This window comes from Haemaphysalis longicornis, unplaced genomic scaffold (assembly GCF_048455015.1).
Source record: "Haemaphysalis longicornis isolate Haplotype H1 unplaced genomic scaffold, Haemaphysalis longicornis Haplotype H1 scaffold_11, whole genome shotgun sequence".
Taxonomy (NCBI): domain Eukaryota; kingdom Metazoa; phylum Arthropoda; class Arachnida; order Ixodida; family Ixodidae; genus Haemaphysalis; species Haemaphysalis longicornis.
In genome coordinates, this window is record NW_027526214.1 from 24,494,196 (window position 1) to 24,509,101 (window position 14,906).

Consider the following 14,906-nt stretch of genomic DNA (forward strand, 5'->3'; position numbering starts at 1 on the left):
TTTTTTTTTTAATCTGGTAGGATTTGTCCGGCACCGGGATTCGGACCACGGTCCTTCTGCACGCGAGGCGGTTGTTCTACCTCTACGCCATCGCTGCCTCCAGTTTCTGTAAGGGACAACCAAACACAGCACAAGACATCACAGGTATAGAAACCTTGACCGCAGAGCTCTCCGATATAGTGCAGTTCGCCACTAAGACCATCGAAACGGACGAGGATGTCATTGCCATGGACCACCGCCTGGCCCATTTTGTCGAGGCCAAACTTTCAATACAGGCGCGTTGGAAGCGGCAATGGCCGAACCGAAAATTCAGAAAGAAGGTGTCTGACTAAAAAGGGGCCATTGAACACCACTACAAGGTCCTGTGCCGTCAGCAGTGGAGCGAAATCTGCATCTGAGCTGTTTGATAATGAACCATTGTTGCACCTGGAATTTCATTCGGTACCTCCTGTACGAAACTAAGTCAACGTCACACCAGTGAGACGGCGTGGCCTACCTCAAGCACACCACAACAAAACGTCAAGGCAGAGGCGCTGTTATCAAGAGCCTGGAGGGCAAGTATCTGCCGGAAACCCCACCGGAAACTCACCTGCCGTAAGGGGTGCTGCCCAACGCATTGCTCGACCCAAACATTACCACGTCCGAGGAGCGGGTAGCGCTGCACGAGCTCAATACCCGCTCGGCAGCCGGCCTTCTACACGTTACTAACAAGACGCTACGCAACATCGATGATGCATCTATCGAGTCCCTAGCCCGGTACTTTATTGACTTCTGGGGTTCGGGCAAGCTCCCCGGACAGTGGAAAACGGCAAGAACGATTTTGATTTCGAAACCGGGCAGACCACCGGATATCTGAAATCTGCGTCCCATCTTGCTCACGTCCTGCGTGGGCAAGGCGCTGCAGCACGTGGTAGCCACCCATTGGCAAGAATACTTGGAGAAGGACAGCCTCTATTCAAAAACCGCTTCAGGCAGAGACTCAGCACACAAGACGCCATGTGATAACTCAAACAAGAGATCATCGACAACATGACATGACAGCAAAGTAATTCTGTTGCCGAATTTACAAAGCGTAGTCGACAAAATCAAACACTTAGCGATATTAGCACAAGCATGAAGACGTACCATTGGGGTAATGAGCTACATTCATATCAAGGACTTCCTAACCAACCGGACGGTGGAACTGCACGCCGGATACCTCAAGCTCCCCGAACGCAAGTTCGGCAGCATGGGTACAACCCTGGGTTCGGTCATATTGCCATTGCTCTTCAGCCTCGCCATTACCGGGGTAGTGAGGACGTTGGCGGGACCGGCGTCCGGCACACGATCGATGCCGACAACATTATCCTCTGAGCATCTCGTGGCACTGACGCCAACATCGAGCAACAGCTGCAATCGGCGGGTACCACCATCGAGGAGCACCTTGAAGGCACCGGCCTAGTGTGCTCGACCAACAAATCTGAGCTGTTCGTCCTCACCCCCGCTACTACTGGGGCGGAAACGCGCTCCCCCTTGGTAGTGCGATCACATCAAGATTTGGACGGAATCGGGGCAACACATTCCCGAAGTTTCTAAGATCAGGGTACTGGACCCCCTGCTAAACAAGGGAGACCGCAAAAATGACGGGAACATAACAAGCTTACCACCGAGGCAATGGACGCAATCCCGCTGATACACCGAGTCTCGACCCGACGGGCAGGCATGCGTGAAGGCAGTCTCGTACGCCTTGTCCAGTAGTTTGTAATCATTCTCTACCTCAACTGGCACGTCACCGACAGGACGAAGATCAACACGCTGATCCGACGGGCTTATAAGACTTCGCTGGACTTAACGGGGACTAAAAGTACGGGTCGGATCCCGGGGATCGGTGTCCATAACACCCTAGAGGAAATAACCTAGGCGCAGCTCACAACGCAAATGGAGAGCTTCTCTACCATCAAGTTGGGCCGCAGTATCCTGGCATCCTTATGTCACAATCCTCCAGCTCCCAGGCGGCAAGTGTGCAACATCAGTGATGAGACGCGGGTCCACATTCACGTGGACCTCCTCCCGAAAAACATGCACCCTGAGTATAACCAAGAACGCCGGGACGCGCGGGCCAAAGCCCTCACCGAGCAACACGCCCAAGATCCCCACGCCCGATACGTAGACGCATTGAAAAACTAACAGGAATGTTTTTCGGCAGTGGTAGTTGCGGTGGCTACCGGGACAAAGATTACGGACGCGAGCGTGCTGCGCACAGGCGCAACAGCGCCGAGGAGGTTGCCATCAATCTGGCGATCTCCGAGACCGAGTGTCGCACCGTGCTCAGCGACTCGAGGAACGCTGTGCGCCACTTTGCAAAGGGGCGAGTGTGCGCGCAAGGCGGCCACCATCATCGCTAAGCTCAAGCTCCAAGCCTGATGCAGCACCATCTGTATCAAATGGTTCCCTGCTGACCTGAGCGAGTGTGCATCCTCACCGAACCACAACGAGACCGTCCATTCGGTGGTGTGAGCGCTTACCCTCCGCTCCCCCAAGAGTGGTCGTTTTGTGTGGTGGTTCGAAACCAAGGACCGAATTCCCAGTTATGGCGAAGTGACTAAGTATTATCGCCTAGCTCGAAGAACAACACCTCCTCCCACCCGGCACTAAGTCGGGAGGATGCCGTCATTCTAAGGCAGCTATAGACCGGGTCACTCCCCGCCCTGGCAGTTCTACACGTTCTTCACCCAGAACTCTACGAGAGTGGTGTGTGCAGTGTTTGTGCAGTGGGTCTGGAGGACCAATGGCACATTAGGTCAGACTGCGCAGGTTCCCGAACGAAGCTACCTCGAGGACATATTCGTCCGAACTTCAAAGTGCAGTGGAGCCTAAACACAAAGACACTGAACTATAGGCTGTCCAGCAGGCCCTTGTTGCGCTCGAAAATCACAAGCCTCATGACCCGCAACAAAGAACCGAACTGGGGCATTGCAGAGTAAGGCATAACCCCGGGTCAAAGTTTGGCCTTTGTCACGGTGCATTAAACCGTTGCTTGACGGCAGATATAAAGCCACTCTTTTCCTATTCACGATGCACAGGTGTGCGCGGCTGGGGTTTTTTATGAACCATAATGCTTCCGCCTGTGCCTATTTCATCAAACATCAGTGCTGAATTTCGTAAAGCCCTTAAAAGGTCGGCGTCAATTGCAGTTTTTTGTAAAAAGCCGGCAGCACGTACGGACTTTGAAGAATATCCGCAAACTTTTTTTTTACACCAGTCTTCAGAATTCGGCAATGGCGGCAGATTTTGCAGGGCGAGGGAGCACTATTTATGCTCGTACCTAGAGTCGTGCTCCCTAGGGTTCTACCGTAACGGCTCGTTAATTCGGATCTCACGGGACCGGTAAAAATGTCCGAATTATCCAAATGCGGAAATATTTAATGAAACGGAAAAACAACATTAATAACGTCGGACAAGAATACCTTTATTTGCTGCACTATTTTGTAATAGTCGTCTTTTTTTCGCGCAGATTTCGGCTAACGTTGCAATTTTTAACTCTTCCTAGTGGCCAACAGCACGCAAACTATCGGAACTGCTCCGGCAAACGTCCTCCAATATGAAAAGCGCCTCCTAGACTTCTCTCCAGGTGCGATGACGTCGCGGTTGCACCCCCTCGCATGACTCTTCGTTCTAATTGTGGTCTTTCTGGGTGCCCGTGACAGCATTATAATTTCTTTATCGGTGAGGAGACCAGCATTTGTCCGAAATTGACAGCGCGGGGCCGAATTCTGACGAATTAACGAAGGTTTGGTCCCAGAGACCAACATGCGCTTTTGCCGGGACTAATAGGGCCGTACGAATTATCGGAATTTTCGAATTAAGGTGTGTTGAATTAACAAACTTTCACAGTATTAAGTAGTCGGTAGCAAAAAAAATGTCAGTGCACCATCTGCTTTCTTCTCAAGCCAAACTGCGTAAGCCCAAAAGGCAATATGACCTTATATCATGTCTTTGCAGAACACGTAATAAATTTGTGTTCGGAAGACTTCGTGCTCACGGGAAGATACCCTGTAAGTTATTGTCGCAGATGTTGTGCTGCTTACTCAAAGTTTACTTCGTGGTTCGAAAGGGGCATGTGTAGTAGGGGTTTATTTCACGATAAACAGTCGCTTAACTTTTCTCCTGTTTGTTGAGATATCGCTTGGTCTTATCTAAATGAGGCTTTTGCGTCGAGGCGTTGTCAGGTGAGCATTGAAAATAGGGGACGCCGATGACGTGACGGGCTTTCCGAATTTCTCAGATGAATCAAAAGAATGTGCATTTGTTTGGACTGTGAGACTCTTCTCTAAAAATTTCGTGCTCAAATCTTGTGGCTTTTTAAGCCAGCGCATAATGCCTTTGACAACGCCGACACTTTCAATCCGGGGTCTTGAATCCGGGGTCTTTACAGTTCAATCCGGGGTCTTTACAGTTGTATTCGTGTCGACAGTGGCGTAGGGTAGTTTTGCGGTTGGTACGGAAAAATCGTAGTCTACGACTTTTGTTCGGGCCTCATGGCCTGACCATACCTCGTTCAATTAGCTTGCATATACTTTCGGATGGTGGCTTCTGTGAAAAAGCCCATTCCCAGAATAACATCGTGGGAACACCTGGAGTACAACAAGATCACCGATGGGTTGGTGATCCGTTTTTTAGTGATGCGCAACGTTCAGACTTCACTCAGTGGATCGGCATAGTCAAAAGCTCTGCTGATGTGTATACCTTTACAACTCGTTGTACAATTGTTTAGCTTCGGCATAAATGATCCACTTAGCACTGAGGTGACCACGCACGTTGCTATAGAGGCGGCAAAAAACAGTACGCCGGTAATCGTGGCCTCCTAATTACTGCTGCATTATTTTAGCTGTTGTATGTTCATGGTGAACGCAAGAGGTAGCAGTCAACTTCGTTTAGTTAACGGCAAGATTCGCCACTTTTACAGGGGCCTTGAGAGTTGCTTGGTTTACAGGTCTAAACAAGACCATGGTAATTTAAAATGTATACAAGTCTCATATTGTTCAGGTTTTCGAAGAGTTTACAAAGTCACTTTGTCTGTGACACTACCTTAATAATGAACAATAACTCGTAATAGACAATAAATAAAAAAACCCTTGACAAAAGTGACTTGTCCTTCCAATTTTGAAGAAAAGCCAATACAATGGCGGCGATAAATGCCTTGAATGATGCAGCCTACCTTGTTTGCTGTATATATGAAAGTGACTGAATCGTTTCGAGTGTGTGTTTTGTATGATAGGACATGTCTGTGGTATGTCAGTAGAAGTAAGGCTGTTATGTTCTCAAAGGACCCCTAGCTCATAAAGTAAATAGCGAGATTCAACGGATTCCTTTGAATATGCGATTTGAAGCTGCCGCACGGGGCATTTTGTGTTTCAAGAGACGGAACTGGTGACACCCCTGACCCTCTTCCCCCAAGTGTAAGTTGCGACCAGGCATGGCGAACTCTTTTTTTTAATGAAGAGAAACCGTGAAGGGTGGCCTTCGGAGACCTGGTGAAGCTGCTGCTGATGGGCTTTTTGTCAGTTCAGTATCACGGAGCTCGAGGACCTCCCAAGCAACAAGTGTAAATATAGGAAGAATCACCATCAGTAAAGACAATAAAACAATAAATACAAAGTATGCCATTCTCAGTTGGTACAGCTGTGACCTCCCTGAGTGTGTTAAAGCATGCTTTATTCGTTCTGAAGTCCGTTCGTGTGTCTGTATTACGCGTCGATGCTTCAAATGCCAGCGGTACGGCCACGGTAGTTTACACTGGCAAGGAAACCTGTCGTGTGCCTAGTGCTTTGATCATGACCAAACCAATGGCAATTTCAAAGCATGAAGCCTGAAATGCCCAAACAGCGAAGGACCCCATCCATACCACTCGTACATGTTATCGGTTGAAACTTTTAAAAGCCATATTCCCTCTAAAGGTAACAAAACATCTCGCTCCAAGAAGCATAAAGAAGGTTTACTTCCTTAGTTCCACCTGGATGCACCGATGAAGCTCCCGTGGAGCTCAGCTGCGTCAGGTTTTCACGGTGACCCCGTTCTTGGAGTGAGATCTGGTGCTGTCCCCGTCGCACGCTAGATTGAGTTCGCCAGCCGAACCCGTTCTAACACTGCTTGCCCAGCCGCAAATGCTTCGGGTGTCGAGAGCGCATCTTCTTGTGTCGAGAGCGCATCTTCTTCAACCGTTTCTACTCCAACCGTCGTTCCACCGGTGGGCTCTGGAAAAATAAACAAGGAAATGCCCGCAGTATCTCCCGAACGTGCTGCTCGTACGTGCGTGTCCATTTTTCCCACGCAGCCAAACCTGACGTTACATGGGTAGGTAAATCAATGACTTTGATAATCCTGACGCATGTACTAATTCGTAACTTACGCGAGGCGTAAGTTGATGTTAAAATCCACAGTAAAATGACAGGTACACAACATAAAAGGTTGGCAACATCTGTGAAAACAAATACGTAAGTCGCACCGTCGAACCAGCCGGAGGCCGGCCCATTATTGCAGCCAGGCATTCATGTAAGCGCCAGGTATACATATTAGTACTGTAATAAAGAGTAATCACGAGTTATTGTGTTCGTGATGGCCTTCGTAATGTAAACTGCAACTCCGTCACCTCCATTTATCGTGAAGCAGGCACCAGTAAATATATTCATCGAATGAAACCATACCGTGTCGATTAGAAATCCATGTTTTAGTAAAAGTAAGAACCGAAAATGAATCAATCTATCAATCAATCAATCATAATTATTTCACTCAATCAGTCAATAAACTGTTTTTATCGGAAAAGGAAGATAAATAGTACTGTACAAACTGAAACCCGAGAGAGTTCAAAATACAACGCCCCTGAACTGTTCAAAGCTCCACAATCACTCGTTCCTGCTACCACGTGCTCTACACGATTATCGCAAAAAAAACGACCACCCATGTTACTAAAGAATGCCTACAAAGCAGCGCTCGGCTGCCCCTCCGCAACCTCTCCAGCCGGAAGAAGAGTCCTCCTGGCATCAACACTGTGAACGAACTAGCCTAGGGTAATAAAAGGGCTTAAAAGACAAGAGTTTTACAATTCCTCATGGGCAACACATCATCCCAAAAACTGAACTTAACCCAGTCGTACCTTTGATATCCGTTAAATCATCCCAAAACATATAAACACCATCCCTCGATCACCCTAAGTGCCCGAGACAAAAACCCGACATTTTATTCGATAATGCGACATGCAACGGAAAGACACAGTCACTGAAATCGTCCACCATTTGAACGCGTGCTGCACTTGGAAACAGCCCTGTACCTTACAAAGGAAGAATGCCCCAGTTGTAGTTGCCCGAATCGCGAATAATTGGGGTAAACCTCCCGGTGACAGCTGAGGAATCGGAAGTGGCCCTTGCCCTTACTGAAAACCGCATCGGGCTAAAATTCCCACCTAGTCCCAACAATCCCCCAAAACTATTCCCAGGCTTCGCCTATCTCCCCTTTTCACACATTTGCCAGAATGCTTGTGGCTCCCCCTATCTATTTAAAGTAGCTTGTCTGTTTATTATTCGTTCGTGAATACAAAAAGAAGAAGAAAGAGATAACCAAGCGTTTGTGAACGTGTTGTAAAAAACCGAAATATTCAAGTGCCCTCTCTCGGGGCCTATATGACTCAGTTAAAAATTCTGTTGACTGAAACGCCAGCGCATGTTATTGCAGCTTGAGGATTTATTCAGAAAAAAAAACTACATATAAATAGTGGCACGTACCCAAGCGGTAACCTGAAAATAGTAAAAACAGAAAATAGGGCATGGTGTTCTATCGAAGACAGACTACTAATTTTTTGCAAATTATCTGTGTTAGAATGCAGATTTGACTACATTGAAGAAATTTACTGGGTACCACTAAGCGCACAGGAGCTAATTTGAATGAGTATCAAGGCATTAAAAACGGGGTAAGCTGAATGGGCCGCCTTTTTTGATTGAAATCTGGGCATGACCATTATTCGGGAACAATGGCATTCATTTTTTACATTTTTATCGTTAATAAACAACAGCATATTTCATAATATCGTTTCCTGTTCCTGACAACTTGTTGATCCAGTAACTTGATGCCACAATCGCACCACGGACCCAAATTATTGTGTAAACTGGTGTTACAAGTGCAGCATAAATCAATGATCAAAAGCAGCTTAACCATGTACTTTTTCGATGGCTCGATGGACAGACAAATAATTTTGCTTGGATGTAGCTCTAACAAAAAAGCCAGAACAGACTGAGAGATCTTTTGGTGTTAACCGACCTATTTTTGTGCACATTAAACTAGATATTTTCAATACCTCCACCCTAAATCTGGACTACTGAAACTCGGTTAATAGGCCCACACTAAATATATGTCATAAAATGCTTGCCTAAGAAGGGGCCTTATGGCAACTTCCTATAATGTGAAGGGTTCTATTGCCTGGTAGCGCGCAAGTTGTATTGAATATTTCAAATTTGTCCCAGATGTACACAAGCGGGTCTTTGCGATAGCAAAACTTTACCTGCTTTGTAAGGTGCGCTGTCCTTGAAAGATCCCAAGTAATTTTTACATCATAGGTTCCTCAACACACGCCGCACTATTGAACACGGAACTTTGCACTGTCCCGTGAGAAGCAGCCACCGTGCCCAATTGAAGCCACAGTCCTTAGTCTCAGCAGCGCGACCACCTTGATCCACCGTGGTCGTTTTTTATTATATTTTGTTTATATTTCGCAGGGATTGCCAAGACGGGCCTCATGCCAAACTAGCATGCGCTCTTAAATAGTATATTTAAACCTGCGTTTAACTATGTTAACAAAAATTCGCAATGTTTCGTTACATGCGAGTTTCCAATTAAGGGTCGCCGGAATAAAGCACAAACGAAGCCAAAATGATAGTCATCAGTTAAGGAGAAGTCACCGTTCATGGAATTATTTCACATTAAAAAACTGCGTGAGTCGCACCGGCTGGCTTCGCATGGGCTTAGGCACAACACGGCGCTCTAAAGAAGCAAAGTCGCTGACCCCGAATAAAATTGTAACCTAACGATTACTTTTGCTTTGGAGACTTTTCATGCCCAACGCGGCTCAAGGACCAAACATGCTGAAAGATGGATGCTTTTCGCGTACTTGATGATCTTTTCCGTAGCAAAAATTTCTGAGGGAGTACTGGCTGGGACACTATACCGGGTGGCGACGTTCTTTCCGGTCCCCGGCGGGGACGGTACTTAAAATTACGAGCTTGCTTTGTAAAGCCGAAATTTTTCGTTTTCTGGTAGCAGAAAACCTCACAGACGAATCGTCACTACGGCAAGCACGCGAGACTCGCGACTACACGCTGACAGGCCGGCCTACTACATAACCGACAGCAGACACACACGTGGCAACTCAGAATAGTTCACGTTGCGGGAGAAATTCACCAAATTAGAGTATTTCTGTAGTCACAATTTCCGAAGAGGTGTGAGAAACCATTTCTGCTTGGCGTAGCCAATTCGTTAGACCAACGTAAACAGTCACGATACCTGCGTTACATGGAGGTAGCCAAAACAAGGGTTTTAAAGGGCTGGGAATGGCGAATAGAAAACCTTTAATGAATTCAGCAATTTATTTTACAGAGGCTCGTTACATCCAGAGAAAACTGTAATATATATATATATATATATATATATATATATATATATATATATATATTAAGGGAAGTAAAGAATGAGACACGATAAAATAAAAATAAAATAAAAGTTTAGTTGCGTGTAAACAAATGGCTTTCTTTTTTATAGTACAGGGCAATCTGAAGACAGTAAGCCGTCTTCCTGAAAAGTAATTACACCTTAGCTTTATTGTTTTCTCGTGTTTTTTTTCTGTACCGACATTGTGTTTTCGCGCTCATTTGTAGATATATTTATATATATACATACATGTATATAACACAGAAATAATTGTTTGCAGTCAAGAAAATCTCGGAAAACAAAGGGGAGGTTGTGGTAGGTCATTGAAACAGATTAAGAATTTGAAAAGAAAGAAAGCAGACAAAAAATGCCCGCCAGGTGGGGAACGAACCCACGACCTCCAGAATGGCGGTCTCGTGCGGTGACCACTACGCTACCGGCGGGACGACTTCCCCTCCGCTTTCTGGGTATTTAGGTCAATGTATTTTTTTTCTTTTTTTCCTGAGCTTGGGGGTGGTAGCCAGCGCCTGTCCGACTTCTCGGGGTGAAGGAGACCTTCTTTTTATTAACCGGCCGTAACTCGAGTGTCTACGACGTGTCGAGAGTGGTCAACCAGCGTCGAACCCTCTTAAGCTCCCTTTGGCACCAAGAATGCCAGAACAGAGGCCCTCGCTATGTATGTAGCGAATTAGAATAGGAAATTAGGGGTTCGTAGAAAAAACACAAAAATTAGGGTTGGCAGTCAAGAAAACCTCGGAAAGCAAAGGGGAAGATCTGGTAGGTCATTGAAATAGATAAAGAATTTCGAAAGAAAGAAAGAAAGCGGAGAAAAAATGCCCGCCAGGTGGGATCCGAACTCACGACCTCCAGAATACTAATCTGGTGCAATGACCACTACGCTACCGGCGGGCGATTTTCCTCTCGGCTTTATGGGGTATTTATGTCATGCAATTTTTTTTCCTGTGCTTGGGGGTGGTAGCCAGCGCCACTCCGACTTCTCGGGGTGAAGGGGTCCTTCTTTTAATTCCCCGGGCCGTGGCTCGAGTGCCTACGACATTTCGAGAGTTGTCGACCTGCGTCGAACCCTCTTAAGCTCTCTATGGCACCATGACTGCCAGAGCAGAGGCCCTCGCTACGCATGTAGCGAATTAGAATAGGAAATGAGGGGCTCGTAAAAATAACACAGAAATAAGGTTTGACAGTCAAGAAAACCTTGGAAAGCAAAGGGGAGGATGTGGTAGATCATTGAAACAGTTAAAGAATTTGGAAAGAAAGAAAGAAAGTGGACAAGGAACGCCCACCAGGTGGGATCCTAACCCACGACTTCCAGATTACCGGTCTGGTGCAAGGTTTCCTTGACTACCAATCCTTTTTCTGTCTTATTTGTACGAGCCCCTCATTTCAAATTCTAATTTTGCTACATGCATAGCAAGGGCCTCTGTTCTCGCAGTTTTGGTGCCATAGGGAGCTTAAGAGGGTTCGACGCTGGTTGACCACTCTCGACAAATCGTAGACACTCGAGTCATGGCCTGGGGATTAAAAAAAAGGTCCCTTCACCCCGAGAAGTAGGAGTGGCGCTGGCTACCACCCGCAAGCACAGGAAAAAAATTACATTGACATAAATACCCCAGAAAGCGGAGGGGAAGATCGCCCCGCAGATTGCCTAGTGGTCATCGCACGAGACTGATTTTCTGCAGGTAGTCGGTTGGAATCCCCCTGGCGGGCATTTTTTCTCCGATTTCTTTCTTTCCAAATTTTTTATCGGTTTCCATGACCTACAACATCCCCCCTTTGATTTCCGAGGTTTTGTTGACTGCCAACGCTTATTTCTGTGTTATTTCTACGAGCCCCTCATTTCCTGTCCCTTCGCCTGCCCCTTCGCATCTAGTCCATGTCCATGCTTACCAAGTGCCACCTGCTGGGCCTCCTAGGTTTCCGTACGCCTATCTGGCTTGGTATCCTACGGAACCCATCTTCTTCTACAGCAGCGTCCGGGGGCACGTCTCCCGCTTCTGTAGATGGCGCCAACAAGACGGGAGACTCGCCTACTTCACCATCCCGTAAGGCAACAATCAGCCTTCCTTTGTATACTAGTCACAATGGTTACACGACGATAAACGCTTTCATTAGCCTAACGACCACCCAGGATCAGCAACGCAGCCCCTGGCCCCCGAGAAAAACTTCGGCGCCACTGTCTCGCCATTCGTCCGGCTTCCCAGGACGCCAACTTCCACACAAAAAACTAGAAACGGGAGTTTCTGGTGACGGAACTGTGTTGCAATGTATTTCCAGAAGTTCCCGTAAATTTCCATCAAACACATTATTTGTTGTACTTGAAGGAATTCATGTACAAGCTTATGATAACACTGGTGCTTGCATTTCTATAATCTGTGAATGCGTCTCTTCCAAATGGTGGAAAGGACGAAACCCCTACCTAGGTCGCTCTCTACGTGGCGCTTAAAACACCATGATTCAACCTTCTGGACTCTGTACAGAACGTGTTACCATTGCCGGCTTTCAAAATCTAATTCAGCTCGCAGTACTACCTTCATGTGTTCATCACAATATTGGGTTGGGGCTTTTTAAATTCTGAAAAAAACACTTGCTTCGCATGACCGAGACAGACCTGGTCAGTGTTTTTGATTTCTAGGAACAACGATTGGTCACCCCCAACTGCAATTTTCTCTGCCTCCAGGACAAGATGCTGTACTCTCTATTACCTCTGACATTATCGATGGCGACGTGTTTATTACTCCTACCGGAAAGTTCTCCTCGATGTCTTCTGGTACCGCGTTGCCTTATACGGCTTTGCCGGTGAAAAGCTCTTCTGGTCGCTCAGAATACTTCAACAGAGATTATTTTATTACCTCAAGGCACGACCATTGCTTCTGTTCCTCGCGACTTAACAGTGATTGTCATTTCATTTCACCCTACTTTATCTCCCTAATGATGCTGGTCGGTAATGAATCACCATTTCCCATCATTGATGATACTATCACTCCTGATTTCACACCGGAGCAAAAGAAAACATTACTGGATCGTTTGGCAAAGCACGAAACCTGTTTTGACTCCTTCACGTCCACTCAGCAGCAAACATCAGCAGCCACCCCCCGAAGAGAAACTGATGGTTTGTCCGTCATTCGCCGCCGCCCATATAGCGTCTTACCAGAGGAATGAAAAATCATTCGAGCACAAGTCAATTAGATGTTCAAAAACAAGATAGTTCGTCTTTCAACAAGTCCACGGTCGTCCCTGTTGGTTTAGACCAGAAGTAAGGTTGCATGCAGTTTGAGTGAATTACCGGGCTCTAAATAACATCACCCGCAAGGATGTGTACCACATGCTTCGTATTGAAGATGCTCGGGACACGTTGCAAGGTGACGAATACTTTTCTGTTGAGACCTAAGATCGGGGTATTGCAAATACCGATACACCAACTAGAGAAAAAAAGCAGCATTTTTCTCGCCTGACAGTCTTTACGGGTTTAACGTAATACCGTCAGGTTTTGCAATGCCCTGGCGACCTTCAAACGAATGGTCGACACGGTTCGCAGCGGCTTGAAATAGAAGACATGCCTCTGTTATGTTAATGACATAGTCATATATTCTACTATTTTTGAAGAACCACTTAAGCGTCTCCGCGACGTTTTAGCTTGTCTTGCCATTTCGGACTGACATGGAATAATAAAAATGCCGCTTCGCGACTGCACCAAATAAAGTATTGGGTGATCTGGTTAGCAATCAAGGAATTGGGCACACCACCGATAGAGTGAATGCCGTGTTAAAAACGTGCCGTGCTGAACTCCGCCGCTGCTTAGGATTTCCATGCAACTTCCGCCGTTTCATCGGCAACTTTTTTTGCAATTGCTGCGTCCCTACACAAACTCCTTGCATCTGGTACCCCATTTGTGTGGTCCCAGGACTGTCAAACAACTTTTCAAAAATTGAAGCACGCACTTACTTCCCATATTGTTCTCCGACACTTTGATGAACAAGCACAAACAATCCTTCATACCGATGCCATCGGACACGAAATTGGGGCGGTGTGTTTACAGCGCAGATCGTCCTCCGTAGACAAAGTGATTGCTAATGCAAGTCAGATTTTGACACGTGCAGACAGAAATTGCACGATACCATAACAGGACTGCCTCCCAGTAGGTTGGCCCGCCAAGAAATTTCGGCCAAACTTGTACTGGCGGGATTTAACTGTCGTGACTGACCATCATACTCTTTGTTGGATGGCTTCACACAAGAACATAAAGGGGAGCTTGGAGAACGATCGCTTCGTTTGCAAAAATACAGCTACCATGTTGTGTACAAGTCCGGCAAGAAGCACACAGATGCAGACATTCTCGCAGCTTGCCCGTAATCCTCCACACCAGATCGTATTCTGGCATCGTGTGAAACAACAAAACCCGTAAATATTGCTCCAGTGGACTCGTGCGTGGAAGCACCCAGTGAGTTGAATGCTTTCGGCAAGTATTTCGGCAAGAATTTAGTTTTCCTCATTCACATTATAGAGGAGACAAATTTTGGTGCTGGATAATGATGTCAAGCAGTTTTTTACGCTTCATGGAGCGTGTTTTCCACATGGTATTTAGGGGCGCTGACATTTCAGAAGTCTCTGGTTCCCGGTAAATACGGAGACCTGTAGGAACAATGTTACGAGCATGATACACATTCAGGGTAGCTACAGAAAATTCGTATAAAACACTTTTTGGTTACTTTCCGCACCTTTAAAAACTCTTGGAACACAGTAGAAACAGTCTGAGAACATGGAGGGATATTCTCCCGTCAATTTGTGTAGCTGCCTTGGTTCGCGTGAGTGCGCCTCTGAAGAAGGTTTCAATGGGAGGATCTGCTGTTTTGCCCATTTGCAGAAGCTTGCCGCTAGTGAGGCCATAGTGGCGATTCTGGGTTGGGGGCGGGTGCAGTAACATGTGCCAACCACAGTTCTGGCTCAAGGATGTAGCTGCGGCTAAGGATGTCGTGGATGTGGCTTGCCATGAGATCGACCCCCTCAAAAGTCGGGTGCAAGCCGTCCGCAACCAGAACACGCTACGAGGAAAAACACCATAAGCCATCATTGAGGTATAAATATGGCTGGTCTGTTGGCGGAGCCTTCGAAGCAGGGCGTTGAACCTAATGGCTTCATCCTTGAATCAATTAACCAAGCGCCAGTTGAAGTTTCGTCTTCGGCGGTTTGGGGATCGTAGTAGAACAAACGTTGTAGAG

At 46.7% G+C, this 14,906-nt stretch overlaps 1 non-coding gene across 1 annotated transcript; it reads right to left on the reverse strand.

The window, feature by feature from the left end:
- Positions 1 to 10,508: 10,508 nt before the first annotated feature.
- On the reverse strand, positions 10,509 to 10,581 carry Trnat-agu (transfer RNA threonine (anticodon AGU)). Its single transcript has one exon. It is a non-coding gene; the product is annotated as a tRNA-Thr (tRNA).
- Between the last annotated feature and the right edge of the window lie 4,325 nt (positions 10,582 to 14,906).